This window comes from Cavia porcellus, unplaced genomic scaffold (assembly GCF_034190915.1).
Source record: "Cavia porcellus strain 051 isolate PalLab524CR breed Dunkin Hartley unplaced genomic scaffold, mCavPor4.1 scaffold_3, whole genome shotgun sequence".
NCBI classification, from domain to species: Eukaryota; Metazoa; Chordata; class Mammalia; order Rodentia; family Caviidae; genus Cavia; species Cavia porcellus.
In genome coordinates, this window is record NW_026947486.1 from 19,693,333 (window position 1) to 19,719,149 (window position 25,817).

Consider the following 25,817-nt stretch of genomic DNA (forward strand, 5'->3'; position numbering starts at 1 on the left):
TATAAAAATGGGAAATTTGGTATTTTTTTCAGATCAACACCTTACAATTTATAACATATTCACATGGATATACGAATAGTATGCTTGTTTACAAGTAGACAAGGCAAAGAATCTAAGCAACTGCGCTATGGACTCTATTCAACAGAGTTAATACTGTCATCCCTGTTACCTCAATTCCCCTTCTTAAATCCGGGAGAAAATGGCAAATGCCACCTGTACATGGCCTAATCCTTTAGAAGTTGAGCGACTCCACACAAGTCTGCATTAACACAGATCAGAACTGAGATTCCATCGGATTCCAGGTCAAATCAGCCAGCAGAAAGGTATCCATGGGTGTCTGTGATTCCTCACTGGTGAAGAACAAGTGTTCTGGGAACTTAGACCAAATCCAGTGGCCTACATCTTGATGCTGTTCAGCTGTACCTTACTATCCCTTCGGTCTGGGTCTCAGTGTCAGATGAATTGGTACTCATGAAAAACCTAGAATGTTTCAGTATGCTGCAAAGGGACAGGTGAGGGTCACTGTCTAAGTTAAATTGGTCTAGGTCTGCATGTTGAACATCTCAAGCACAAGGAAGTGAGCACCACCCCTGAGCACAGAACGCAGAAAGATGAATCTGCAAGTAGGTAGTCCATCTGGGTCTCCATGTCCAGTGACATCAGGACCTGTTCATGTTCATGGTGCTGATTCTACCCTCTTCAGTTTGAATCTGAGTGTAGGAGGCAGAAAAGAACTCTTCAACATCAAAATCTGCGTTGGGGTTCTGGGTAAAGCCAGAGGCAAGATGGTCAGGGCTGGAATTTGTGTCAACCATGGTTATCCAACATCGGAGCTGTGAGATTGTTTGACAAGGTATTTCCTAGGTTGCTTAACAGATATATGGTTTGGGTCTGATTATCTGTTACATTCCACGAAGGAAACCTACTGCTCTGTGCAATGAAGTTTAAAATGGTTGAGGAATTCTCAGTATCTTAGGGTTGTTCTGAGGTAACAGAACATTTAGGACATCATGGCTGCTAAACTGCTGTATATAATATTGTCCATGGAATGCTGAATAAGGAGTGGAGATTCTCAAAAATGGCCATGGTCACTGGCAGAGCATACCTGGGTTTGATGCCCAGTACCACAACAAACAAACAAACAAACAAGGGCTTGGGGAGTAGTTCAGTCCTCAGCAACATTCACACACACACACACACACACACACACACACACACACACACACACACACATACCCTTGCAGAAGCCAGGCATGGAGGTACAAATCTGTAATCTCACAACACTGGGAGGCTGAGGCACAAGGATTTTAAGTTTGAGTCCAGCCTGGACAGTGCAGTGGTTTAGAGAGACTTTTGTTTAAAAATAAAAAAAATTAAAAACTCATGAGAAGTAACATAGTATGGAGTGCTGGGGGTGAGAGAAGACCTCAGTGTACACACACACACACACACATACACACCTGTACTAGAGTTAGATGTAATTTTTGCCCTCATTAACCTGGGCAGCACTCACCACTCCCTGCATTGCCAGGCAGGGCAAACACAATTCTGGGGACCCTTTGTCCCAGGACTCAGCTGACCTGTCACAACTTCCCCACGCACTCTCTGGTGGCTCTGGGAGTCCACACTTGGTCTTGGGTACACCTGGCTGCTCTGCTCACCTACAAACTCCTGTGCTCTTCTTTATACTTCCTCTAGGACTTCACCCTGCGCCCACCCCTGAGGGCTCCACATCTTGAGGAAATGTCCCGACATGCTCTACCCTGAGATCTGGTGCAGTAGCGGGAATAACCCCAACTCTCCCCACCCTCTGGTCTCTGGCTGCAAATCGTGGCTGCAGGGGTTTGGGAAAGACTGCACATTCTCGGCCTAAGGTGTCTGCCTTCCAGGGTCAGGTGGGAGCTGAGAGTTCCAAGGTCAAATGGCTCCAATCCTGCATCATCTGGGGATAGCATTTCACGTTGTTGGTGGCTTCCTTCTGGAGTACTGGGGCTTGAACCCAGGCCCTCATGATGCTACACATGAATTCTGTCAACCAGCCACACTCCAGCACACAAATAGGGGTTTTAATGTCCCCCAACAAAAAACTGTTTCTTCCAAAGTTGACTGCACCTCCCTTCCCCAGAGCTGTCTCCTCTGCATGCACTGCCACAGCCTAGCTAGGACAGGAGTACTTCTCTCCCAAGTCCTCACCTACAACTGAGCCCTGGGTTGGGAAACCCTCATGGCCAGTCTCATGCTTTGTCCAGTCACCCTCCTACTTTGAGACCAAGGAGGTTTCTCTCTTTATGTCCACTACATGGGCACAGTGAATGCTCTCTCAATTCCCCCATGTTCCCCAGTTGATGGTTTTACTTGCCTCCTCCACACGCTCCAAAAGGGTCCTTCCCAGGCCCTATTACCTTCAGGTCATTCAGAAAGCAAAGGTCCAAGGCACTCAACCACCTCCTGCAAATCCTACCCCGGGACTGGCGCATATAGCATCCATCCATGTCGAAGTTGGAAATATCCTCTGCTAGAGCACCAAGCCCATGTAGCAGGGATATCGCTCTGCCTCACTCCCTGATATATTTCAGCACCTCGGACCTAGTGCTTGGCTCAGCCTCTGCTCATCAGGCATTGAATGAATGACTCCTCTGATCTGCCAAATGTGCATTCAAGAATCTGTCCAAAAATCAACACACCTACCCACACAATGCATAGTGCTGTGTGCACAAGAATAAGACTGTCTAGGCTGGGTGTAGTGGCACATGCCTCTAATCCCAGCACGTGGGAGGTTGACACAGGAGGATCACTGTGACTTTGAGGCCAGCCTGGGCTACAAAGTGAGTTCAAGGCCAGCCTGAACTACATAGCAAGACCCTACCTCAGCCCCTGACCCACCAAAAAACAGAATCCAACTACTGGTAAATACTGCAAGAGTTTATTAATTGTCAGTAATTAATACAAGGTAACTGAAAGCCAGGAGTTTTCCAAGTACCTTAGTTTAGTGAGCAAGGTAGGCGAGAGGTGCTCATGCAGCCCAACTGGGTGTGTAAGTGCAGAGGAAAATCTGGATTGAAGTGCCTACAACTCCTCTCAGTAGTCACGTCTGTGGCGAGGGATGAGTAGGGCTGAGAAGATCATACAGTACTTGCTCTTTAAGGTAGATGCATGGAACGAGGTACACGGAAGTGTGCATGAGGTATATTAGCATGCTCAATAGCGTGCCACTCTACACAATGAATTAAAATACTAAGTCTAACAGAGTGCTTATCACAAGTAAGTGCTAAGAGAACAGTGCTAACAGAACACTTATCAAACAGCAAGAACAGTGCTAACAGAACACGTGGCACATGGTAAGACCAATGCGGAACTTGTATCTGGCATGAACTCTTCTTTTCACTTGCTGTATACCTGGTGGCCAGGAGTTTACAGCCATATCCGTGATTACTGCTTGCAAAAGGCCACCAGGTTTTCTTCTCATCACGGATATCCCTGAGCCTGAGGCAAGGAGAGAGAAGGAAAGCAGAGACAGTGAGTTCCCACCGCCCAGATGCTCAGAGCTCAGGTCCTCCTGACCTTCAGAGCCATAAGCTCCCATTCTACCTGACTCCAGAGCCTCCGCTCCTCCAGGCAAGCCCTAGGTTCGCCTGGCTGGAGTGACTCTGCTTGGCTAGAGCATTGCTAGGCTGCAGTAAGGAGCGGCTTGGGCTTGCAGAGGCCACAGCATTCGGGGCAGGGAGTAGAAAAAGAATGGGGAATCTCATTGAGCCTCCCTGTTGCACTCCATGGCACTGGGAGAAGGAAATGATTTGGAGGAAAGGGCACTGGACACGATGCCAGGAACATACCAGAGCAGCACATCTGCAGTGCTACGGAGCCATGGCAAGGACTCACTTACGGACTCAGGCTTCTTCCTCAGGGTCGCTGATCTCTTCATACACTACGCGATTCGTCCGTTCACGTAGTCGGCTGTCCCAGCTACTCACCATTCTCTGCCTGAAGCCTGAGATGGAGGATGGGGAAGGGCTGGTGAGTGAGAGTTGAGAGTGTAGGGACTCGCAGGTCCTGCTTTGTCAGAAGAGGAGATGCCTTGCCACTCCTAGAGCCTGCAGGCCTTCCGGGTGCTCTGCTTTGCACATCCTCTGGCTTCTAGAAGCTGAGATGTTAGAGGCCCAGCACACCAGTAGAGACCAAATGCCAGTTCAAGGGCAAGGCTCTGCCCCCTCCCATTGTTAGGCCTAGATTCCCAAACTCTTTTCTCACCAGAACACCCCTCGGCCCTTGTGCTGCTCAGCACAGACTTGTGAAGGGCATAGTCTGTGTCCAGTACTAAGCTGACAGAGTATGCTTCCAGGTTATCATGCAGCACCATCAGCTCAGCAAATTTCACACTGTGAAGCCTCTAGATTCAAAAGATAATGTTTCTGAATGATTTAGGAGTTTTTATTGCCATTTGATGAACTAAGAATCTGGAGCACAGAGAATTTGTTTTCTTCATGATGCTGAGCATTGAATCCAGAGCCTTTACACTGAGCTCCCACTCTGGGACTTTTAAATCTTTTTTTAAAGAACTTTGAACAGGGCCTCACAATATCACTAGGTGGCCCAGGTGGGGCTTGAGTTCACAATCCTCCCGCCTCAGCCTCCAAGAGTGCTGGGATTATGGACATTCACCATCATCATAGCCAGCTTGGAGTACAGAAAATTCAGAAGACATGCCCAAAGTTGCATGGCTTTTAGATGCATGACAGCTCAAGCTTCTGATTCTGAAAGCATTTTCTCATGTCTCAGCTGGTGCTGGCTGGGCTCCTCAACCCAGTCTGGGCCTGGGTCCATGCCACACTTCCAAATCACCCCCTGACACAAAGGCAGGGAAGCCCCAAGCGCTGTTCCCCAGCTGTGGTCTCTTACCAAGTATCTCTGAATCGTTCCTCCCAGAGGTGCTTGCTTCTCCTGAGGCGCACTGCGCTCTCAAAGCCTGTTCATCCTCAGGTTCATCCTCTGGCTCTATCTTTACATCATGGCTTTTCTTTGCTGGCTTTTTGGGCATCTTAAAGTCAAGGCCACATATAAACAGTATCAATAATATTACTCTACTACCTGAGAACTTACTGAGTGTCTCTGCATGTTTTACCTTTTTTTTGGTTTGTTTTACTTTTCGTGTTTGTTTGCTTGTTTGTGTGTGTGTTTCTTGAGGTACATCTCACTATACAGCCCAGGCCGGCCTCAAACTCACAGCAATCCTCCTGCCCCAGCCAATTACAGGCATGCCCCACCACCCCTGGATTGCATGCTTTACCTTAATTAATGCTTTTGTCACCTCTGGAAGATCATAGTATTATCAGTACCCAAATTTTGAGAAACCTGGGAGATCTGAAAACATGGGAATGGCCTAACTGCAAGGCATTTCAAGGACTAGCATCTGCTCCATGGTACATGCAGACCGACATCACAAACAGAAAAAGTATACATGTAATTGAGAATGTGGTATCAGAAGATTTGGGAAAGAAAAGCATTCTAGGAACCCACAACCTCCATGAAAGGAAGAACTTCTATGAAGTACAGCAGATCCCTCGTAAGCTCGTGGATGGCTAGTGAGACGGTAAATGTAAACATGAAAGGGAGAGGACCCGTGGAGGAGCTCAGTGACTGAGCACACGCCTAGCATGCATGTGGTCCTCAGTTCCAACCCGGCACTGCAAACAACACATCTTCACGATTATTTAGAGGTAGTAACACAAACAGCGCCTTAGACGTTTCCTAACGATCATATAAATCCATGGGAGTTGCCTGAAATCACAGCTGGTGTTCCTATGAAAATCAGAGAAGTATTAGCAGTCAGGGCTGTCGTAGGTGTGATGAAGCTGCTGTGGCTCCATCAGGCACTGTGAAGACGCGGTGGGCGGGGCTGGGAGTGGGGCTCAGCGGGAGGCTGTGTGTTTGACACGCATCAGGCCTGGCTTCAACCCTGCCACGAAAAAGGAAGGAACGAAAGGAAAGAAAGCAAAAAGAGGAAGGAGGCAGCAAGGACTGGGACATTTTGCTACTCTCCCACTCTTAGCAATATTGACATTTAAGGAGTGCGAAGGTGCTCTGGTACATTAGGTTTGGAACACACTCACCTTCGGACGTTTCTGAGTCCTCTTAGCTGGATTATCTGAAAGAGGACAGAAGGTCAGAGCTTTTCTTCCTCGGTGCATATTCCAAATGCCAGATATCTACAGTACTAGAGGATGTTGCAGTGCAGGGTTTCAAGAGCACTCACAGGGCAGGAGTGGCTTCTCAGTTACCTTTCATAAAGGCCTCGCACTTATCTGTAACATTCAAGTTTCCTTCCGACGATTTATAAAATGTGGACTAAAAGCAGGACATGGTGGCACACACCTGTAATCTCAGCACTCTGGGAGGCTGAGGCAGGAGGACTGAAAGATCCAAACACCCCAGACAATGGAATGATTCATTGAGTCCCTGATTCAAAATAACAAATAACATGGTGCTAGGCACGTAGCTGAATGTGAAGTTCCTGGGCTCAACTCTCTGTATCAAACAAAGAAAGAAAGGGAGACCGAGAGTGAGAGTGAGAGCAAGGGAAAGAGAGAGAGAATAGACAGAGAATAGAAAAGGGCAAGGTCTGCGAGGCACCTCAGTGCTCCGGTAGGCCCTAGGCTCAATCTCCAGTATTGCAAACAACCAAACAAAAAACCAGAAACCCAAAAACCCTTTGCATTGACTAAGGCTCTGGATTTTCAGACCTCTTACTGTGAGTGTGAGAGCTTGTGGGATCTGGCTTGTTCAACAGTGCAGTCACTGATCTGCCAGAGAGTTTGGAGATTCTGACCCCGTTTCTTATAGCTACACAGTCAGCAGTGAGTGAATACCTCCTCTTGCCTTTCTGACGACTATTCATTACTTGTTACTTTGATGCACAGGGACCTCTGCTCCATCATCCATCTGCCCCTTCTCTGAGACAAGGTCTTACTGTGTAGTTCACGCTGGCCTTGAACTCACTGTGTAGCCCAGGCTGGCCCCAAACTGAATCTGATCCTCCTGTCTCAGCCTCCCAAGTGCAAGAAATACCGGTGTGCACCACCACATCTGGCCTCACTCAGGTTTTCATATATATGCCACTCTCTTATTATGCATAAAACATATATTCTTGTTTTGTGTTTTTCCATCTTCTACAAATGACCGCTGCGTTTGACTTTCTGCTCCAACTCTTTGCACAGGCCTGACCCATGTGAGGGAGAAGCCGGACAGAAAAGCAGCCTCCTCCTGTTCACTCACCCTGAGCCCCGCGGCTGGACCCTTCATGAGGATCATCAGTTGGCACATCCCTTTCATGACCACGCATGAAAGTTGGCAGAGAGACTCTCAGACCTAGAAATAAGAACAGTGTCTATTCTTGAGAGGAGGAGGGAAAGGGCAGCTGTTGGGGGGGCCGCAGGGACTGGAAAGCACAAGAGAGCCACCGCCAAGGGACAAAACTGCTCAGAACATGCATCTAAGTTCATGGCAGCTGCTCCCTGTCCTTAGTCTTGCGTGAGACGTCAAGGAACAGGACCCTCCAAAGTGAGAGGGTGCTCATTCTGGGCTAATAAGAGGCTGTAGTGTGGAAGGGGTCTGAGGGGTGCCCTGATATCCCAGGCTCCTCTGCACCCACGACCCCGTTACCTAGTCTAGTCATGGTGGTGTAGTTTCTTTTCAAATACACACAGGTGACTTTGTCAGAATAGCTCATCTTTTTCCACTGGTTCCGAGAGAAGTATTTGGAAATATCTGCAAAGGCCTAGAAAAGAAGAAGTACATTCTGGCAGTCACTCAGTGAGAAGGGGATGCCATTCGGCCCAGGTCACCTCTGCTGCTGCAGGACAAATCTGATGGATCTGGGAAGTAGAGATGACTCCCCCTGGGTGACACCGCGACTGAGACAATAGCGGGAGCAGTGACCAGCTCTCCTTGGACACCCAGTCGTTGCCTTGCTCTCTCCCCTCCCCTCTTCTCCAACACACTGGGCTCACGGCCTTGTGGTCGCTCCAGACTCTAGGGGAGCACAGAGTGAGGGTGAGAAACCTCAGACATACCGAATCGCCTGTGCCTCTGTCCTTATGTCCAGAGAAATCTAGTTACCCTGCACTGTTACCTGGCCACTTCTCTGCCCTTGCAGATCGTCTCACCCTGTATTTCTTCTGTGGTTTCACAGTATTTTCCGTGGGGCTCTTTGCAAAGGAGCTGTCTGTGTTCATGACCCTGGCAACAGTGTGACCTGGAAGAGACACAACCTGATTATCTCCAGTCACAAGATGCAAGGTCGCGTGGAGGAAGAAAGCACAGGAGGATGGCTGCACGTTGCCAGTCATCTGGAATGAAGTTCTACTTTTTTCCATCTTGGGGGCTCATATGAGCTTGAATAATTACACAAGCGGACATCAGGTGAGCACAAGCGCCTGGGGTCTTGGAGAAGTAATGGTTAGGAATGACAAGTTTTCTGTGGGGACACGCAAAAGGGCCGTTAGTCTCTTAGAGAAGGTGGCTACTATTGTTACTACCTCAGTGGAGCTTGTCTTAACCTAACAGAAAAAGCCAGATATGATAGCCCTTGTAATTCCAGACTCTGGGAGGCTGAGGCAGGAGGGTCCCAAATTCAAGTTACCAAGACCTCGTTTCACAATAAAAGAAACAAAACAAAAACCTCAACAAGATGTTGCACACCTGTAATCCGAACATTTGGGAGGCTGAGGCAGGAGGATTGTTGTGAGTTTAAGGTCAACCTGAGCTACATAATGAGTTCAAATTCAGCCTGAACTACCCAGTGAGACCCTGTCTTTAAAGAAAACTGCAGATGCATCTCAGTGGAAAGGCCATAGGTTCAGTCTCCACTTTGGAACAACAACAAAATGAAAACCCAACTAGAAAAAACTAACAAACATGAAAAAAATCTGAGTATGCTGGCCACATCTATAATCTCAGCACTCTGGAGGCTGAGACTGAAGAGCGCATATTATAGTACTATATGTGCTACACAGGGACATCCTGCCTGATAAACAAATACAGCACCCTAAACCAACCAAAAACAAAACCCCACACGTTGTGAAAGAGAAATGTAAGACACTTATCGGGTATCCCAGGCACAGAAGGACAAACATCCCCTGTCATCGCTTACCTATAAAAGGTAAAAAGTGGAGCCCAAACTGCCCAACTGAGCCACTTAGTGAGATTCTGTATGAAAACTTAACAAAAGAAAGGGGCTGGGGTTAAAGCTCAGGGCAAGTCTTTGGGTTCAATCTCCAGTTACACACGTGCCTGCACACGAACATACACAGAATAATGAAAGAAAGAAGGAAGAAAACAGAGGGAAAATGAGTTTCCTGTGAAAGCCGTGGATTCAATTTTAAGTGAAGCAAATGTACACACACACACACACACACAATCACAGAGAAAGAAATGGCTGTGGATGTTATTTCAAAGTCCTCAGTTCAATCTTCAGTATGAAAAAAGATTATAAAATGCGTGTCATGGTGCACATTTGTGATCCCAGCTCACAGGAGGTTGAGCCAGGATTGCCACATGTTCCAGGCCAGCCTGGGTAAAAAGTGAGTTAAAGGCTGGCCTGAACCATGTGGGAAAACCCTGCCTCAAAAAAGACCCAAAAAATCCATCAAAGAGTAAAACAAAAACAAAAAAGGGGTGTGAATAGGGATTTAGCTCACCGGCATAGGCGCCTGCCTTGCAAGCAGGCAGTCGCGAGTTCGATCCCTGGTACCGATAAAAAGGAAAAAGAGAACATAGTAAAGAAAAGAAAAAAAAAAAGGGCAAAAGTCATAGGTCAGTGGGAAGAACCTGGGTACGATTTGAAACGACACATATACACATGCACAAACACACATGGGCTTGAAAGAAAGAAATGGCCAGGTCTGGTAGCTCAGTGTGAAGGCCCTGGGTTTAATTTCAGTAACACGCGTGCATGCACGCACACACACTCACACTCAAACACACACATTATCACAAACAGGAGCAACAAAAAGAAAACAGGAAAAAGATATTGAGAGTGTCGAGGATTAGGCTGAGCCGCATAAGGGCCTGCCTGACAAGTGCAAGGTCATGAGTTGGATCCAGAGTAGCAACAACAACAACAACAACAAACAAAAACAAACAACAAAAAAAGAAAAAGCATCTGGGATTGTACCTCAGTGCAGAGGCTCTAAGCTCAGTCTCTAGTAAAACAAACAAAACTTCAAAAAAAGAAACGAATTAATAAAAAAGCAAAGAAAAAGGGCTGTGGCAGTAGCTCCGTGGTAAAGTCTTGGGTTCCATCTTCAGTAACATGGAAAAAATGAGAAAAAAAGAATAAATGGAACACTAAAGAAAAAAAAAAACAGGAAAAGAAAGAGTTGCAGAAGTAATTCAGTGAGACCTTTGGTGCAGCTGTAACTACCACATGCACAAAAGACAATTCCAGTACTCTGGAATCTGAGGTAGGAGGACTCCCTGGAGTTGGAGGCTAGTCTGGGCTACATAGTGAATTCAAGGCCAGCCTGGACTACACACGACAGCCTGTCTCAAAAAACAAAATAAGGAAATAATAGGAAAGAAAGAAAAACAGAAGAGAATAAAAGTCCCGGGGGAGATGTAACTCAGTGAGAAAGTCCTGGGTTCATTCTGCAGTGCAAGCAAACACACACAAGTACACGGATACATCTCACAGTGAAGTCTCCGCACAAAACATCCAGTACACCCTCAAAGAAAGACAGAAAAAAGAAAACAATGAATGAAAGAACAAGAAAGAAAATTTTTTTAAAAAAGGAAAAAGAAAAAAGGGCTGTGGAAGTGGCTCAAGGAGAAGGCCCTTGATTCAGTCTCCATCACCAGAGAGAAAGAGGGGGAGACAGACAGACAGACAGAGACAGACAGAGACAGAGACAGAGAGAGAAGAATAACCAAGAAAAAAAGACTGGGGATTTAGATCAGTGTGAAGATCTTGGTCTTAATCTACAATGCATGCGTGCGCGCGCGCACACACACAGTCACAAACACACACATAGCAAAGAAAGAAAGAAAAGAAAGAACCTGTAGATGTAGTTCAGTGAGAAGATCTTATGTCCTATAGGATATACACATGCACACAGAGAATTACAAAGAAACAAAAAAGTGGGGAAGAAGGGGCTGGGAATGCCACTCAGTGAGCGGGGCTTGGCTCCCCAGGGCTGGGGCACAACTGACTTCATCCTCTACCAGAGCACAGGAGCAGGCCCCAGGAGCTGGGAATGGGGTGGAGAGGAGAGAGAGACTGTCTGACAGATGCCAAAAACACAGAGGGGAGGGGGCTCCAGGGTCTACAGCACAGGAGGGCAGCTGGTGTTTCCAACAACCTCTTAGATATTCACGAAGAACCAAAAGACAGGAGTTTGAAGTCTACAAAGACAGGATAAATGTTTAAGTACAGGAATAATGCTAATCACTGAACTTGACCTAGTACACATTATATGCGTGCACTGGATCTTTTGTGGGGGTATCGGTGATCTCCCTCCTAACTTTGCACATGCCAGGAAGGCTCTTGTGCCACTGAGTTAAATCCTCAACCCCATACTGAGTCAGGGGTGGTGGTGCTTGCCTGTAATCTCAGCCCTCAGGAGGCTGACACAGGAGGATCACCGTGAGTTTGAGGCTCGCCTGGGCTACATAAGAGACTTCAAGGTCTCCTTGAACTACGTAGCCTGACACTGTCTCAAAAGAATAAGAATATTCACACTGTACCCCATAAAAATGTACAGTATGTCAAGAAAAATGAACAACAAGATGTCAGGATAAATTCTTACTGGAGAAGCAAGCAGTGTACAGTGTCATTTTTGAAGTTAAAGTTTATTTCTCTAAAGCTTAAAAATTTACAGCGAATTTTTACAATAAGAAAGAAAAACCTGTGCATGGTGGTACATGCCTGAAATCCTAGCACTCTATGAGGCTGAGGCAGGAGGACTGAAAATTTAAACTCGGCCTGCGCAATTTAGGGACACGCTGACGCAAACAAAAAGTTTCCATTTCGTTAGGCACGGTGGCACACACCTGCAAATCCAAGCTCCTTTCCAGGCTGTGGGAGTACTACAAGTTCATGGCCATCTTGGGCAATGTATTAAGACCTCACCTCAAAATTAAATAAAGAAGGGCTGGGGACTTAACTGGCACCGAGCCTTTCAACCACGTGAGAGGTCTGGGCTCTCGGGCACATGATGGCACTGCAACATGGCTGAAGCCATGCAGAGGCGACCCTCCCCTCCCCCACACGTGTGCACGTGCGTGTGTGCTTTTTCTCATCAACTGAAGACTGAATTGAGGGAGTGCCGACATGCACTGGTGGCCATTTTTACAGTTTCCGATTTCCATACAGGGTCTTGCTAAGGTTTCCATGTTTCTCTGCAATTTTTGATTTTCCTGCCTCAACCGATTGACTAGCGGTGATTATGGTGGTTAAGTAGTCCCATAGGCAGAGAGATTACTTGGCATGAGGAATTCTAGGAGCATCTGGCTGGTTCATGGTTTTTCAGGCTAAGAGGGGTTTTGCACCCATCAGGAATGCACTTAAGAACTCCCCGAAAATCAAATGCCGCTTTAATTCTGTCTCTGCGCCAAGTGGGTAGTCCCGAAAGGCTTTGGTTAACTGCAGAGGTAAGAATTTTCAGGACTTCAGAGGTTACGACGAAGTCACAAGGACTTGAGTCAGCCATACAGGCTTCCAGCTTTCCTACTTGTTCCCCTCTGTCCCTTGTCCCAGACATCGCTCTCATGATACCTACCTCGGACGATGCGGCTCAACACAGCAATGGCGACCTGGCGCTCTACTACAAGAGGAAGCTAATTTATGAAATGGCCCAATGCCAATTGACCAATCAGGGGAGTTAGTGAATTAGAGCTAGCCAATCAGGGATTAGTAAGTGGGTGGAGCATGTGACGCAAGAAAGTGGCTCATTGGCTTGGCTGCGGGGAGGAAATGCATGGGCCGGATTTAAATTTTAAAAAGGAACTTATCTCTTGGCATTGGCTACTCCACAGTCAGCTGACTTGTAAAAATGCCTGTATAAGTAGTGGACGCTCTTGAAAATGGCTCCAAACACCCTGCCTTGGTCCATTTGCATCAGTGGTCTGGGAGACCCGGCAACATGCAGGTCTGCACTTCTCGGAGAGTCCATCCAGCTATAGACAAATGTCAATGAAAGTGTCAGTCCATCTGAGCAGAAATAAATGACATTGCTTTAGAGCTCAGCAGAAATGTCTGAGTGAGAAAACTAATGAAAAGGGACACTTGTGAATCAAATGATAGGTTGGTCTGAGAGCAAGACGACACAGATAAATCAGGAGAAAACCAGAAAGCAAAGGGAATCAAGTGTTGTGAGGCCCAGGCCAGATCTGCCTTCATGTTGAAGGACAAAATACAATTTCTTTGACATGGGCTCCCTAGGTCTTGGAAAGGATTACATAGACTCTTCCCAATTTCAACTTAGTGCCTGTACTAACCAGCTCAACACCAGGACGTAGAACTTTCGGGAGACAGGATCTCCTTAAAGAGCACACCTAGGATCTAGGCTGGGGATCAAGACCCCCCACACACAACAGGGGCAACAGGTGCACAGCACCAGGACTCAAGCCCTGATCAACTCGCAACACCATGGGCTGGGCTGCCGAGTTGACTGTAGGCACGAAGACTGGCATAGACAAGAGCTGCTTGATCAGAAGTTTCACCAGAGCAGCTTCTGAGGGTACCTTGGAGGTACGGGCACACTCTGCTTTCTGGAACCGCAAGAGTCTTCAAAAGAGGCTATCAGTTTAATTTCTGGTCTCTAGTTCTTGGGCATCTGGTCAAGGGTTTGGTTGGATGCTCAAGGATTTGGTGGTATTAGTGGAAAACTTTTGGTGTTGCAGGTAGTTTTCCACTTGCCTGCTTATAATAAGTGGATCCCTGCGCTCCGCAGGGATCTCACAGCTCATGCAGTAGATGTGCAACTGCAGCACGGTCCTGCTGGCATAGCGACAACCACACATGTACCAGAAGATCTTCTTGTAGTCCTCTGCGTGCCTTTTCGGATTGCAGCTGTGGCCATACAAGTTGCTGCACTTGCCACATTCATGCTTGTTCTTGGCATTCATCTTCCTCAAGTGTTGCTTTAGGAGAAAAAGCTGTGAAAATGGTCTGTCAGGGTCTCTGGGATATCGCTCCACTGGACAATAGTCGAATTTAGATATGATCTTCACACCTCTTCTTCTTGGTGGGTTTACTGTGCCATCCTGCGAGAGGTGGCTCTTGATTAGGTACACGTCAAGCACTCGGCTGTTGGGCAGGAGCTTGCCACAGCCCCACGGCGCACAGGATGTTGACCCACACAACATGAGAAGGCTCACTCACTATGGCTCGATCAGCTGCCAAGATGGCAGTGCTGAGGCCACAGGGTGCTGCCATGCCACCGCAGGTCATGGCCACTCCTCCTCAGCTGTAACCCCAGAGCCTCCCACCAGCCAAAGGAGGCATTGCTGGCAGCAGGGATTCCATCCGTGACCACTGAAACGGCCAGGGTACCTACCACCAGAGCCACGGGTTCTGCTCAAAAAGGGGACATCAGGACACACCATTTTGAAGAGGAGATTCTGTGAAGAGGCATGGAAAAAAGACATCCATCTACAGGAGGAGGGAAACCTGGAACAGGCCTTTCCTGAAAAGCCCCAGAAAGAAACAACCCTGTTTGTTTAGAACATCTACTCTCCAGAATGGTAAGAAAATACATTTCACATCTTTAAACGACCCAGTCTGGGCACCTGAGGTGGTTGCACTTGAGTAAGTGAGGCCATGTCCATTCTGTGCTGACCTGGCTGTGCCTACTTCTCTCATGACCAGCGTGTGTGCTGCCTAGGTCCATGGTCCTTTACACCCACAGACAAGTGCCTCCAAGAAAAGGCCACAGAGCCAAAACTGTTATGATTGATAGTATCAAGTCTGAGAGTATAGGCAACTACACTGAAGATGACAAGACTCTACGATACACATTCTGGTTTGATAACTGCCTGCTTTTGAAGTTTTATACTATATACAAAGTTGTGTTTTTATTAATACTATTATGTACTGATATATTCAATTATACTACGTCTAATCATGTAGCCAATTCTATTGAAGATAACAAGAGACAATACAGGAACCATGGTAGAACTCCTTGTATAGAGGTTTTATATGTCTTTTTCGTTTCATGTGTTTATAGGAATATGCTTTGTTTTGTTTCTCCCTCTAATATAAAAAGGATAGAAATACATGTTAAGATTCATGCATGTGTAGAACCTATAAATAGTTTAGGAGAACTGATCTTATGACACATGATGGAATGAACAAATACTTTGAAGAAAAAAAGACACTACAGTACCCAGTGCTGATTCCAGAGTGTTATGATGTGAAATACAGAAATACTATTATTCTTTGTTCAGAGTGATTTTAGCCTGCTTGGGTTTGTTTAATCTCAACATAAATGAAGATATGGATAACTGCATATATGTTTACATATATAGGATTGATAACCATATTACTAAGTTTTTGTTGGATAGTTGAACAGAACTGTTTGCAGTCTCGCTGTTTGAATTCCCACTTTATATGTTTCACTTTTGTATCTTTAACAACCATGTAAACATCAACTAGTGATTTCTTACTGTTTATTTTTTCTTTGAAAGTATATATTATTTCTACCCGTTTTCTGTTTTGTTTAGTCTTTCTTTAAATAAAATTTTTTTAAAAATCACAGAGCACTGGCTGGGCGTCTCTCAGCAGAAAACACTGCCTGGGGAGTGCCCAGGGGCCAAGCCACATTGGTGCTGGCCCTAATGACCCAACTGCAACAACACTGGCAGGAGCCGCCCAGCAGTGGGAGGACTAATTTCCTGAGGGGTGCTACAGAGCCAGCAGTTGATTTCTTATCTGTATTTTTGTTTTGTGCTCTTTGTCTTCTCCCTGAATGATCTCTCTTGACTTTAGGATACTTTCATGTCCTTTTCCTGCTTTGCTTCAATATTTTTTAGCTTTCTCTTTCATTCTTTACATCCTGTGCTCTTTGCCAGCTTCCCAAACCTTGGGTGATCATCCTTAGGCTTAAAATCTTCATTCTCTGTATTTCTGCTCATTAATCTGTCTGTTGTGTCCCCTCTCTTAAACACCACCCAAGCACAATAAAATTTATATACCCAGAGGAAACTCATTGCATACAAATTCCTGGCATATGTTAGATTTTGCTATATCACTGTACAGCTTGCTCCTATGGCTAAAGATACCAAGTTAATAGTTACCACAGTTTGTCAATTGCTATACTGCTGGGTGCTATAGTTATTACTAACTTTAGTATTTTAGCCAGCACATTATACATGTTGTGATCAGTTTTTCTTCCTTGTGTGACAATACTATGATTGTAAGGAGTACTAATCATCACCATAGTCCAGTATGAAAGGATTGGATTTTATTCTGTTTTGTCTTGTTTCATTTCATTGTATCTGATGGCATGCACAGCCTTTTCAAAGATAACAGGATATATTGTGTTAGCCAGTTTGGATTTACTATTGTCTTGTTTTGAAGTCCTGTATTGAGTTCATTATTTCATTTTTATTGGTTCTATTCTGCTCTGTTTTATTTGAGTTTACTATGTCTGATGATATGGGCAACTATTTTGAAGACAAGAGGCATTATGGTAGCCATTGTTGATTTCTGATCATCTTGTTTTAAAATCTTGTGTCACACTGTTTTGTTTTGATTGGCTTTATTGTGTTTTGTTTTACTTGGCTTTATCCTCTTTAGAATAAAAAAATAAAACAAACAAGCAAAAAAAACTCATACACAGGACCCTGCAAAAAATACAAAGAAAGAAAAGAAATCTGAAGTAACACACAGAAACTTTCTGAAATGATAGAAGCAGAAGTGAAACAACAAATGGATATGACTAAAAAATGTGTAATTGTCATTGTACAAAAGAAAGGAAAAGAAAGTTTCTCTAAAAGATATAACTGCATATATATTGTATAAGTGTATAAGATAACCATATTACTGAGTTTTGTTGGATCATTGAACAAAACTGTTTGCAGTCTCACTGTTTGAAAATACCCTCTATATGCTTTAATTTTGTAATTTCAACAACTATTTCTAAGATGACAATATGTAATTAACTAGTGATTTCCTACTGTTTATTTTTTCTGAAATTCTGTATAACTTGTACCCTTTTCTGGTTTTTTTTCTTTTTTCTCCTTAAATAAAATTTTAAAAAAAAGAAAAACTAATCTCAGGTAAAAAAAAAAAAAAGAAATGATAATCACATCACAGGTATGCCCAAGGAATCTATGTAGATACAGGCAAAAAAAAAAATTAAGGAAATCAAAGAAAAGGATTGAAACAATGAATGTCCTATATAGGAAATAAATGAAAGCCATAAAACAGATCCAAACAGCTATCCAGATGAATAAAATTTCCATTGAAAGTATACACAACAAGGGGCTGGGGGTTTAGCTCAGCGGCATAAGCACCTGCCTGGCAAGCAGGTGGTTGTGAGTTCGATCCCTGGTACCGATAAAAATGAAAAAGACAAAAAACAAAAAAAGAAAGTATACACAACAATACTTACCTGGCAGGGGAGATACCATGATCACGAAGGTGTTTTCTCCAGGGTGAGGATTATCCATTGCACTGCAGATGTGCTGACCCCTGCAACTTCCCCAAATGTGGGAAACTCAACTGCATAATTTATGGTAGTGGAGAGAGCCCAACTCTCCTCTGGTTTTTAAAAAAAGAAAGTATAAACATCAAATTGAATGAAGATGAATATAGAATACGAGATCTAGAAGACAGATTCGCAGCTAGCAGACACAAAAACCAAGATATCTTAAAAACAGCAAGGCACTATAAGACAAAGGAGATAGAAATTTCAAGGGCATAAGGGTAGGCAAATAGTTTATGAACAAAAACTAAATTGCACAGAAAGTACTTCAAAGAATCAATGAATGAGATCTCATCTTATTAAAAAAGTTTTTACACATCAGAAGAAATCACCAACAGAGTGAAGAGAAAACCCCAAAATTGGAAAAAGATTTTTGCCAACTTTCATTCTGACAAAGTACTTCTATCTAGAACATATAAAGAACTGAAAAAAATCAGGCCCCTCCAATTCAAAGACCCAGTCCAAAAATGGGCACCTGAGATGAATACACAAGTCTCAGATGAAGAGATACAAATGGCAAATAAATATATGAAAAATGTTCAACATCATTGGTCATTTGAGAAATGCAAATTAAAACAACACTGAGACTCTATCTCACTCCAGAAAGAATGGCTGTCATCAGGAAATCAACCAATATCTAATGCTGGTGGGGCTGTAGGGACAAAGGAACCCTTCTTCATTGTTGGTGGGAGTGCAAGTTGGTACTACCACTGTGTACATCCATGTGAAGATTCTTCAAAATACGAGGACTAGAGGTTCCATTCGACCCAGCTATTCTTTTTCTGGATATTTTCCTGGAAGAATTGAAAACATCATACCACAGCGATATATATGCACCTGTGTTTATAGCAGAAGAATTTGTAATAGCCAGATCTTGGAAGCAACCCAAATGCCCATCAGCTGAGGAGTAGATAAAAAAGATGTGGTATTTTTATACAATGAAATACTACTCAACTATACAGAAGGATAAACTGGAGGCTTTCATAGGTAAATCAGACTCTTATGTGTAAACACTGTAATGACTCATTGGCATAAGTAAATGAAAGTAAATAACATCCAAATGTTATAATAGATATAGTGAAAGGGAATGAAACTGCTCAAAGAGAAATTATATTGTTTACTCAAGTCTGCATGCCTGTATCTAAAAACCTGAGCAACAACTATTTTGAAGATAACCAGATGCAATATAACAACCATTGTTAAATTTCTATCATCTTGTTTTGAAATCCTGTATCATAGTTGGGGGTTTTGTGTTGTAGTTGTTTTTGTTATTGTCATTTGGCTTTTGTTGTTTTTTGTTTGTTTGTTTGCTTGCTTGCTTTTTTATTTTTCTGTGCTTTTTTCTCTTTAAAATAAATAATATCACAAGGCATTGTGAAAAATGAATCTAACAGCTCCAAGATGAAGCAAAGAAGAACAACATAAGATTAATCAAAGTCAGTAAGAAAGCTGGACATGGCACAAACATCATAAAAAAGTTCGTCATAGAAATAATAGCAGGAAACTTCCCAAACGTGGTTAAAGAATTCAATGAAAAATAAGTCAGGCATTTAAAACTCCAAATAGTCATAACCCAAATTAATCTTCACCAAGGTATATTATTGTAGGGGGCGCCGTGACCGCTCCCGCTGCTGTCTCCCCGCCTCTCCCTTGTATGGGCACATAGTGCATCTAGACCAATCATGATCCTCTCCTGCTCACGTCACATACACATACGTGATGATGACCTATCAAAGATCACCCCATAGCCTCTTCCTGTCCCGCCGGCCCACCCTTGCCCTATAAAAGCTGTGACCACTTCCTGCCCTGCCTTTGTCAATCCCCGTTCCTCCTCCAGGTGGTTGCCCCGCGGATTGACCCATGGGCCGGGTCATATTGTGAGAGACAATACCAGTGACCCCTTGAATGCATAACAATTCCTGCAACTTTGGTTATAGATTATAGATGGTGCCACCATGTTGGCAAGAACTAAACATTAAAGTGGTTAGAGAAAACAAGTCACCAATAAAGGACAGTCCATTAGAATCACAGCAGATTACTCAACACAAACCCTCAGGTCAAGGAGCACTTGGAGTAAAGTATTTCAACCTCCAACACAGATTGATATATTCTGAAAAACCATCTTTCAAAATCAAGAGAAATAACATATTTCCATGACAAAGAAGAACTGAAGAATTTCATGACTGCCAAAACAGGTCTACAAAACATTACACAATATTCTAGAAAGAGATAACAAAGACCAAAGTTCCAAAAACACCAACAGGAAAAAAAACACCAGACAGGGCAAGCAATTAAACAGAAGAGAAACACAGGGAACCAACAACAGGAAAATAATATGAGAATGATGAGCCAATACATATTGTTACAACCAACAATCTAAATGGTCTCAAATTACCAGTCAAAAAAACCAAAACAGTCTAGCTGGGCGTGGTCATGCACACTTGCAATCCCAGCACTCCTGAGGGTGAGGCAGGAGTATCTTTGTGAGTTCCAGACTAACCTGAACTGCAAAATGAGCTCGACCAGCCTAAACTTCACAGTGAGACCTTGTCTCAAAAAGAAAAGAAAAAGAAAAAGCAAAGAACGAAAGAAACACACTGACAGAATGGATCATGAAGCAAGATCCAACAATATCCTGCATAAAAGAAACACAATTCACTCAAAATGAAATTCAGACACTAATGGTAAAAAGGATGGAATACAATACTCCATGTGACAAGAACACAGAAAAAAGCAAGGGTAGCTATTCTATTTGTAGATAACATGAACTTCAAAACAAGACAAATCCAAAGAGTAAAGCAAGATCACTCAATACTTGTTAAGGGAAAAGTACAAGAAAACATAACAATCATAAATATATGAACCAATGCACACTAAATATAAATAAATATAAATGGAAATGAAAAATCAAATAACTACTTACAGAATTATACTGGCGTAACTTTATACCCCACTGTCAAAAATAGATACACAAATCAGACCAAAAAAACAACAAAGAAATATCAGAAATAAATCAAACCCATGAACAAATAGACTCAGTAGATGTTTACAGAGTGTTCCATCCCACAACATCAGAATACACATTCTCCTCAGTTTTGCATTAGGCATTCTCCAAAAGACCCCACAAAACAAGTTCAAGATTTTTCAAAGGAATCAAAATTATCCCATGCATATTATCTGACCACAGTACAATGAAATTGGAAATCCATGGCAAAAGAAACCACAAACGTTCCATAAACACCCAGAAATTAAATAACACCCTCTAGAATAACCAATGGGTCACAGATGAAATTAAAGAAGAAATTAAACAGTGTATATAATGAATAGTAATGCTGATACAACATACCAGAATTTATGGGATGCAATGAAGACAGTCAAAAGGGCAAAATTTATAGCAGCATCATATTAAATGGTCAAAACATGAAAACTTTCCCTGCAAAATCAGGAGCAAAGCAAGAATGTTCATTAGCACCACTCCCATTTAATAGAATTCTGGAAACATTAGCCAGAGAAATTAGAAAAGAGAAACAAAAAGAATAAAGACAGAAAAGGAAGAAATTAAATTATCATTTGCAGATGACATGATACTCTACACATAAAACACCAAAAATATCGCCAAAAGACTTGTATATTTAATAACTGAATACAAATTCAACACTCAAAAATCAATTGCATTCCTGTATAAAAACCAGTAAGTGCACAGTGAGAGAAATTAGGAAAACAACATCCTTCATGATAACGTCAAAAAGAAGTGAAACACTAGGATCAATCTAAGAATATAAAAGGTCTATACACTAAAAGTTACAGTACTCTGAAAAAGGAGATCAAAGAGGATATCAGAAAATGGAAAATTATCCCTTGCTCATGGTTAGGAACAATCAACATAGTAAAAATGGCCATACTCCCAAAATCATTATACAGTTTCATTTCAATCCCAATCAAAATACCTTTATAATACTTCACAAAACTAGAGAAAATGTACTTAAAATTTATTTGGAACCAGAACATATCTAGAATACCATAAAAGTATCCTAGGCAACAAAGGCAAAGCAGGGGGCATCACAATCCCTGACTTGAAATTATACTACAGCAGCATAACCACCTGCCTATCAAGCACGAGGTCATGAATTTGATCATTGATGCAAAAAAAAAGAGAAATTTTACTACAAAGCCTGTGTCATAAAAACAGCATAGCATAGTGCTAGCAAAAATAAATAAATAACCTGCGAATCCATGGAACATATTTGAAGATCCAGAGACAACTTCAAACATACTCAGCCACCTTATCTTTGAAAAATAGATCAAGCACATTCACTGGAAGAAAATTTCCTTTTATTAAATGGTGTTGGAACAAATGGCTTTCCACATGCAAAAGCTTAAAACTAGACCCATACCTATCACCAGACACTAAACTAAAATCAAAATGCATCACAAATCTAAATATTAAAACAGAAATACTAAACCTTCTGAAACCCGGATAAGTAGAACTCTTGAAGACATGTGTAGGTGAAGATTTCATGAATAACAGCCTGATATTAAGAAGTTTATGCAGAGCAAAGAAATTACCAATAAAGTGAAAAGACAATTAATAGAGGAGGAAAAAATTTAGCAAGTTGTCCCTCAGAAAAAGGACTAATACCTAGAAAATCTAAAGAACTGAATAAAGTTAAACCTCCCAAATTTAAAGATCCAATTCAAAATTGGCTATCTGAGATGAACACAAAATTCTCAGATGAAGAAATATGAATGGCAAATAAATATATGAAAAAATGTTCAACATCACAGGTCATTCGAGAGATGCAAATTAAAACAATGCTGAGAATCCACCTCACTCTAGAAACAATCACAATTATCAAGAAATCAACCAATAACAAATGCTGGCGGCGGGGGGAGCTTCTCCACTCTTGGTGGGAGACTAGACTGGTGCAAATCTGTAGAAATCATTGTGAAGCTTCCTCAAAAACTAGAATTAGATGTCCCATTTGACCCAGCTATTCCATTTATGAGTATCTTCCCAGAATTAAAAATATACTACAGCAATATATGCACACCTATGTTTACAGCAGCACAGTTTGTAAGAGCTAAATTTTAAAACAGCCTAAGTGCCCATCATACTAGCAATGGATAAAAAGAGTGTGGATTTTTTATACAGTAGAGTATTACTCCATCAAAAAAAGGATAACTTGAGACATTTGTAGGTAAATGAATGCACCTTGAGACCGTACTCATAAATGAAATTAATCAGACACATATATGTAAATATCACATTCTTTCTTTGGTGTAAGAAACCAAAAGGGCAGCGAAGAACAAAGTGTATAAAAGGTATTGTGAAATAGGAAGAAATTTTTCAAAAGAAAGGGTAAGTAGGGAGAGGGGAGGGAAAAAGGAAAGAAAGGAAAAGAAAAAATGATTAAAAAAAGATAAAATGGAAACGAAGCTTTTTAAATGAGGAGTGGGGAAAGGGTTGAAGTGAGGAGAAGGAACTGGGAAAAGATAAAGGGGACTCAGGATACATCATGTTCAGATACAAACTTCCTCTGATGAATGTGATCACTGTGTATATCTCAATTGTTCCAATAAATTTAATATACAGTAATGAAAATCAAGTGTGCTAGTGCACACTTATAATTCCAGCAGTTGGGAGGCTGAAACAGAAGGATCACCACGAGTTTGAGGTCAGCCTGAACTGCACAGAGTTCTAGGCCAGTCTGAGCTACATAGTGAGACCATGTCTCAAAAAAAACAAAGGGAGCTGGGGATTTAGCTCAGTGCCATAAGAGCCTGCCTGGCAAGCACAAGGTTGTGAATTCGAACCTTGGTACAAAAAAAGGACTTACAGAAAAACAAGACAAAGTAATAATAATAATAATCATAAAACATTCAAGATAAAGACACTCAGTCTGAGACACATTGTCATAGCAGCTTTTGTAAAATAAATTTTTTTACACAGGATCGTTCTATGTAGCCCAGGCTGGCCTCGAACTCTCAATGATCCTCCTGCTTGAGACATTAAGATGACACAGAGTAGGATCACCATGAGTTTAAGGCTACCATGGGCCACATAGTGAGTTCAAGGCCAGATTGTGTTACATAATGAGACCTGCGTTACATAATGAGAACTTGTCTCCAAAAAAATCAGAAAGGGAGAACAATAGACAAAGAAAGAGAGGGCAGGGGCTTCCCAGCATTTGGTTTGGCTTACTGTCTTGTTAGCTGGCACTTACTCTTTCTATAATGGAAGGACCCAGCAAAAAGACTATCACTGGTCCTTGATCTTAGACTTCCCAGCCACTAGGTCCGTGAGAAATAAGTTTCTATTCTTCATAAAATACCCAGTCTCAAGCATCCTGTTGTTACAGTAAAAATTAGGCTAAAATACAAAAGATTGTTAATCCAAGTATGGTGGCACATGCCCCTAAACCTCTATAATCTGGGAATCTGAGGATCACACATTCAAGCCCAGCTAGGACAACTTAGTGATATGGTAACGTTCTGCCTCAAAAATAAAACACAAAAAAAGGGCTGAGGAAATATCTCAGTGCAAATGTCCCAAGCTGAATCCTCAGTATCTCACTCACACACAAAAACAAAACCGAAGGAAATTCCTCATAGTTGCTATGTTGCATAGTGCTACCCTCTAAATAGATGCTCAGGCTACAGGCTTCAGGACTACAAAGTCAATCAAACAATGCAAGTATTACGTTTTTTCTTACTTCAGATGCTATCATCCCAGCCTGTGTTCCTCCAAATCAGCCAGTGGCTTACAGATGGGGGGAATGCTCTTTCTGTCTCCCACCATGCACACTGGCTGGCTCATGGAAGGCACAGGTTAGCTTCTTGGTTCTTCTACCAATCCATAACAGCCACTGGCTCACAGTAGTCCATAACTGTAATTCAGAAACACTACAAGCATCTTAACAAGCAATGGAAAAACTGCATGAAAAAAATAAAAAAGAAAAACTCTGCATGAATTGTTATGTAGTAACACTATTACCTGAAAATAACCTAGCATGTGCAAGCCCTTCTGTCCATTTCCCAGAAGTGCAAACAAAATGGCATTCATTCTTGCAGAAAGCAGTTATTAAGCACATCCCCAATACCAGGCCATATTCTAGGATCTGTGGATACAGCCAGAAATACACCTGACAAAAATTTTCTAAGACAGATGGAATTAGATAACATCATGTTGAAGAAAATAAGTCAGTTGCAGAAAGTTAAAAATCACACCCTTTCTTTTCTGTAAGAAATCAAAAAATAGGGCCAGGAATATAGCTCAGAGGTATAATACCTGCCTGGCAAGTATAAGGTCATGAGTTCAATTCCTGATACCAAAAAAGAAAAAAAAAACAAAAACAAAGAAAGAAATCAAAAAGTGAATTAAAAAGAAAAGAAGACAGGAAACTAAAAATAGTCTTCTGGAGATGGGGAAGGAGCCAGGGGCAGTAGCACATATCTGTAACCACAGCACTCTGGAGTCTGAGGCAGGAGGATTGCCTAGAATTTTACACCAGCTTTGGCGATGTAGTGAGACTGTCTCAAAAACAGCGGGGTGGGGACAGAGTGATGGGGAAAGGAATCAGGGAACAGAGACAAAAGGGAAGCATGAAGATGAGAATAAGCAAAATATGTTATAAGATTGTGCTATTACACTATACTGAAGCTTATTATTTCATAATAATATATGCCTAATGTGCAAAAAAAGACAAAATATCGTCCAACAAAAGATCTTCCCTAAAGAATATAATTTTCTAATGAGGGTAAACAGATAACAAAGTTGAGATACAAATCACCACCTGGCAAGAAACTTGCAAGGCACACTTCAAAATTCACACCCCTCATGTATATAAAGCTCCTAGAAATCAATAAGCAAAAAGCAATGAAGGAAAGGGAAACTTATTAAAAAAATGCAAAAGAGAAAATTATTATGTAAAAAGAAGCTTAAGTTCACTTAGTTGTCAAACAAAAGTGAATGATAACAAGCTATAGACCAAGTCTGGTGGCATATGCCTGCAATCTCAGCACACAGGAGGCAATTTCCATAGCATCCACATTGCACTGGGTATCACAAGTTATCTAGAGATAATCAAAAGGACATGGGAGGATTGCAGTGGTTAAATG

At 42.5% G+C, this 25,817-nt stretch overlaps 1 non-coding gene and 1 pseudogene across 1 annotated transcript; one reads left to right on the forward strand and one right to left on the reverse strand.

The window, feature by feature from the left end:
• Window positions 1-232: 232 nt before the first annotated feature.
• LOC100715753 (ATM interactor-like) lies at window positions 233-14,358 on the reverse strand (annotated as a pseudogene).
• A 3,240-nt stretch (window positions 14,359-17,598) lies between these two features.
• LOC111754755 (U1 spliceosomal RNA) lies at window positions 17,599-17,755 on the forward strand. Its single transcript, XR_002789425.1, has one exon. It is a non-coding gene; the product is annotated as a U1 spliceosomal RNA (small nuclear RNA).
• The last annotated feature ends 8,062 nt before the right edge of the window (window positions 17,756-25,817 follow it).